Source organism: Rattus norvegicus, chromosome 5, assembly GCF_036323735.1.
Source record: "Rattus norvegicus strain BN/NHsdMcwi chromosome 5, GRCr8, whole genome shotgun sequence".
NCBI classification, from domain to species: domain Eukaryota; kingdom Metazoa; phylum Chordata; class Mammalia; order Rodentia; family Muridae; genus Rattus; species Rattus norvegicus.
In genome coordinates this window covers 75,948,684-75,954,698 of record NC_086023.1, presented here as the reverse complement: position 1 = coordinate 75,954,698, position 6,015 = coordinate 75,948,684, and positions in this window count along the sequence as shown.

Here is a 6,015-nt window from a genome sequence, read left to right as displayed (position 1 = left end):
CAATAAGAAATGTGTTTTCTGGGAGTTAGAAAATGAGTTTAAAACTGGTCCTCATGACTATACTTGCAATAAAGTTGGATAGTCTGTTGAAGTCCTCTTAGTGTGGATGATTTTCTTTTTAATAATTTAATTTAATTTAATTTAATTTTTTTACTAGTATGTATGATTTCATACCTAAAATCTTTGGTCAAAATTTGGTTACCAAGCTTGAGAAATGGCTAAGTGGTTAAGAGCATGCATTGGTTCCTCGCACTACATTTGGTGGTTCACACTGCTTGTAACTTCAGCTCTAAAGGATTCAACCACCTTTTTGGGGGTCAGTAAGCAACTGCACTTATACACACAAACCCATACACAGACATACAAGCATACACATGATTTCAAAATTCATCTTAAAAAACTTGGTACCCAGTTGCATTTAACTAGTTTGTAGAAACATGCTGTGAAAATAAATTAACAAAAAGCATAATTTAATTTTTTGTTAATAAAATATATGTTTTTAATATTTGTGTCACTCAAGAATGATGTCAATTTTTTTTTTTAATTTTTGTTTGTTTGGAGACTGAGTTTCATGAATCCCAGGCTGACCTTGAACTTGCCACATAGCTCAATATTTAACTCCTGGTTCTTCTGCCTCCAACTCCCACATGGTGGGATTAACGGTATATATCTCCACTATGGTTATTTCTGGGGATGGAAAACAGGGCCTTGTGATACTGCAGGAAATCTGCCAACTGAGCCACACCTCCAGCAGGATGGAAGCTTTTCAATCCACTTTACCCAGCATACTTTGAGCCATGACTTGGTACCTCAATGACCATGCATATTTCACCCTACTTCACAGGACTCTATTCTGTTAATTAAATCCCCTTAAGAAACTTAAAAGTACTGCTTTTAAGTTTTTCTTACTATTATCTATTATCTTACTATTATCTATTATCTTACTATTATCTATTACTATTACAGATACCTACTTTTTAATCAATCCAAATAAAGATACCTGGTGATTTTTTTTCCAGTTGCCTAGAATTAGGTTTTATAAATATATCAACCATTTGTCCATAGGTGATGAGCACCTATCTTGTCTATATTTGTTAAATATATATTTATGTGTTTGTTAAATATAAATAAAGACTACATAACTGTTTGAGGGCACAGAAAAGATTGTAAGAAGTCAAGCATAGGATTTGCCACCATAGAATTATCATAATGATGAGGTTCTTAGGCTTACTGTAAATACAGCAAGCAGCTTGAGATCAGGGAATGTATCATAGATAGTAAAGAGTATTTTGCACATGCATTCCCAAAAGAAAAACAAAGAGAGAGCATTCAATAGCTTAGGCCTCAGCAGATCAGTTTGAGCACACTTAGTGGTGTTCTTTCCAGCCTGTGTCCTACTCCATGGAACTCAACAGAACAAGCCCAGCCCCTTTCTTATAGGACAACAGCACTTCAGAAATTTGAAGACATCAACTGGGAAGTTGAGGAGCCTTTTTTTTTAAACTGCAGAGTTCCTGTCTCTTTAGTGGCTCTCTGTGGTCTGGCTGGAGTTTCACCCTCTGGACCACACACTTCTTGGGTTTACTTTTGTCTCAATTTCTCTTGAATTGTCGAGAACCCAAAGGCCTGCTGCTGAGCAGAAATGTCACCCCCTCTTTTGGGTAAAGTTCCCCCAGCTTGCATTAACTTTTCTGGCTGGCTATTCTCTATGCGGATAACTAACACAGTCAATGCAAGTGCTGCTCCTGTTTTCTCAGTGTTAATAAAGACTCTCCTCTTGTCAGGAGTTGGTTTTAGAAGACACGCACATGTATTGTCATTCAATCTGATGTCGCCTTGTTAGATTCTGAACTTCCTGTGGAATTTTTCATTCTGCTTGTTAACCAAAAATATGTGTTTCCTTTCTAACTTTCTAGCCCCAAACAATGCAGAATTGATTATGACCCTGGTATGAGATCCCAAGGGCCCTTTGTGATGCTGAGCTTAGGCTGCCTGTGGGCATGGTGGTCATGCCACCCACGAGTCACCCATGGCATCTGTTTACACTGAGTCTTGGAGAAATAAAGCATCAGGTCCCCTTCTATAACCCGGCTTCATTTCCCTACAGTGTTTGCCATCTTGCTGTGCAGTTTTCTTCGTTCTTGGTTTATCAGACTCTTAATAAAAATATGCGCTTCATGAGGAGAAATATTAGCCTGTATTTTTTTTTTTTTGCTTCTATGTTCATGGCACCTCCAATGAAGTCACTCACACATAAGACTCCCGGAAATCATTTGCCAATCAATCAGTTCATTTCCCTTTAGAATCTCTGTTGTATCCACTGTACTCCCTTAACCTTCTTAAAGGAACAGAAGTTCCTTTGATTCAGTTCATCACACAGGGAAGAATATTTCCTAACTTATATCTATTATTTCTAAGCAACACACACACACACACATACACACACACACTGAAATGTGCACATCACCAAAAATATCCTAATGGTCCACGTTTTCATCCTAAAACTAAAACATTCCCTTTAGGTCTACTTTTTCTGGCTAATGATGTACTTGAGTCTCCTTGAACAATTAGATAAACATAAGAACCAACAAGGGGATGTAGAGTTTATAGAAAACTAGGCTCTCCCAGGTGAAGCTCAAAGAGAGATAGGCACAGTTTGAGTTCTAGCTGCTTCATATTGGCTGTATGAGTAATTAGCAGCTACTAAGTTTACTCTAGCCCCAGTTTTCTCATCTATGAAATGGGACGGTAGTACCAATGTGCTATGTGACTGGGAAGGTTAAGCGACAGAATGCAGGCAGCATCCAAATGTGTTCAAAATTAGATTCTGTTTCATTTCCCCCAACAAATTCCTACAGAATAGTTGCTCAAATCCCCCCAAAACAGTTTCTCATTTAATGTAGAAACAAACTGTGGTTCAAAACAGAGTCAACCAAATCAGCAGGTAAGGTCAGACTTGGTTTCACAGTAACAAATTCTGGCAACTTTGGCATCAGTCTGAGCCCTGAATGAAAGCCCCAGAAAACTTTCCCAGGGTCATCAGTTGGCTGATAAACCAAAACAAAACAGAAAAAACTATGACCTTATTGTGTCAAAAAGTGCCAGAAAAAAGTGATGTTCAGGTCTTAATTCATCGAACAACATACCAAAGGGTGGGGTGGTTGGGGAAAGCCGAGCCAGGGGACTTCCCTTCTTGCACAGGCAGCTGATCCTGCTCTCCATAACCTCACATTGCAAGTGTCACTAAACTGAGGTGAAACCACACAGGCTGTCCACCATAATGCTAAAATGATGGCTGGAGCATACACTGTGGCTACTCACATGTCACCAACCCCTAAAGAAACAAGGAAATCAAAGGAAGTCTGTTTCTACCTGACGTGGTAGAAGGCAGGGCACAGGGAATCAGGGATTAGGAGCAGAATTGAAAGGCAGGAGGACAGGCTTAGATGAAACCAAAGGAATTCTTAGGAAATTGCACAAGAGAATTGCACACATGGGATGAAGGGAGCATCGATAACACTGTAGATTTGATGGGGGGAAATCCTCTGATCTGAGGAAAGCTTACGTGACATCAATATGGTTGCTAGAAGGGACTCCATAGAGGGAGCAGCAAGGGCCATACTGGTTGGCAGCTCCCAGGCAAAAGTAGCCTATGGAGTTACCAGGCTAGAGAGATGATAGGAATTCTGGGAGGGGCACACTGGGGACTAGAAGCTGAGGGACTTAGTGCTTAAAGCCAGGGAGGTCCCAGAAAAGTGGGGGATGAGATCGTGACACCACCACAAGTGACTGCTATTTCTTCGCTCAGTCATTTGCTCAGTTAGCAAACATTTTTGTACTCTTAAATTTTATTATTTTGTATTTTAATGTGTATGAATGTTTTGTCTACATGTGTGTCTGTGAAGCACAAGAATCCCTGGTCCCTATGGAGACTGAAAGAGGGCATTAGATCTTCTGGAACTGGAGTTGTAAATGGTTGCGAGCTGCCGTTAGGTTGCGGAGAGTCAAATCTGGGTCCTCTGGGAGAGCATACGCTAATGAGTCATCTCTCTAGCCCCTAGCAAATATTATTAAGAGGCTGCTCTAGGGGCTGGAGAGATGGCTTAGCAGATATTGCTGGAGAACTGAGTCTGATTCTCAGCACCCCAGTCAGGGAGCTCACAACTGCCTGTAACTGCGCTCCAGGAGATTATCTAAGGGTACCTGCAAAACACAGGCACACGCACAACCTTTAAAAAAGAAAGTGCTGGGGCTGGGGATTTAGCTCAGTGGTAGAGCGCTTACCTAGGAAGCGCAAGGCCCTGGGTTCGGTCCCCAGCTCCGAAAAAAAGAACCAAAAAAAAAAAAAAAGAAAAGAAAGTGCTTTGATCAGATGGCTCTTTAATGGGGGCTATAGTTAAAAGCAGCAAGCAGACAAAGATCCTGGTGTGAGAGCAAGAATATATGCTTGAGGAGGTGAGTCAGATTGTGACAGAATGGATCGGCAAACAGTAAGTCAGTCTGTCACGGGATAAATGATGAGACAAGTGCTGTTTCTGAGCAGGAAAGGCAACTGCTTGGGAGAAAAGTACCCAGGTGATTTATTTACTCTTGGAGGTTAGGAAGGGCCTTTCCACAGAAGTGACACTTAATTCGAAGTCAAAGTGAGAGACAGAGTTGTTGGCTAAGCAGAGGTGGGGCACAAGGGAGATGACACACCTGTGAGATGGAGCTAGGTGTAAGCTCTAAAAAAAGCAAATAAATGAAACCAAGCAACGTGGGGAAGGGGAAAGGTAGAGTGTTGGAATCAAATGTAGGGTGCCCTCCTGAACACCCAGGATGCTGAGGTAAGGACGTTGGAGCCTAGACTAAGTCAGCCCATTATAAATGCCTAAGGATTTTGCAGAGATGTGACTGGCTGTCAAAAAGGATTCTTATAGTGCTTGGTCATGCCAAGGCTAGACTCCCCCCTAGTGTAGGGGAATGTTGGGGTAGGGAAGTGGGAAGGGGGTGGTTGTGGAGGGAAACACCCATATAGAAGAAAGGGAGGAGGAGGGGATAGAGGGTTTATGTCTGGGAAACCAGGAAAGGGAATCATATTTGAAATGTAAATAAAAAAATCCAATAATAAAAAAATGGATTCTTTTGCCTATGGGAGGGGAAATCGATGGTTCTTTGGCTCCATTTGTTGCCATGACAAAAACTTTGACCAAACAACTTAGGAGAAGAAAGGTTTATTCCAGTGCAGAAACTCAAGCAGAGACTCGAAGCAGAAATCAGGAAAGATGGCTGCTTACTGGCTCTCACACATACTTAGCTTAGCAGGCTCTCTTATCCAGTCCAGATCACCTGCCCAGAGAACAGCACTACCCACAGGAGGATGGACACTCCTATATCAATTAGCAATTAATATAACCACCACTATATGTCCATATACGAATACAATCTGGACAATTATTTAATTTGGATTTTTCTTATCAGATGATTCTAGACTGCCAAATTGATCATTAACACTAAGGCAGATGGAAAGGGGGAGAAGCAGGGAATCATTACTCTTGTCATATGAATGGTCTAGGAAAGGGTGCTGGTAGCTTCTGTTCACATGTGGTAGTGAAGATGGGGAGGTAAAGGAAAGTACAATGTAAGGAGCAAGTATAAATCCATTTGGGGTCAATCTGACACAAGAACGAAGCAAGTGAATAGAACTGAGGTTCCCAAACATCCATCTTTATAGAACTCAGACTGTAGCCTGCTTTGGAATAAGAGTCTGAGAAAATATAATTAATATGAGTTTTCTTCCATGGTGGCTATTAAGAAAACAAATGCCAATGAGCATGTGGTGGAAAAGAGATCCGTATATTTGATGCTGATATGGGGGAACCTTGTAAAGCCACTGTGGAAATCAAGAACTACCATAGGATCCAGCAATAGCATCTTGTGTGGATAACCAAAGTCAACACACCACAGACATACTTGTCATTCATACTTATTCCTGCACTATTCCCAGTAGCCAGGAAAAGAAACCAGACTACCTAT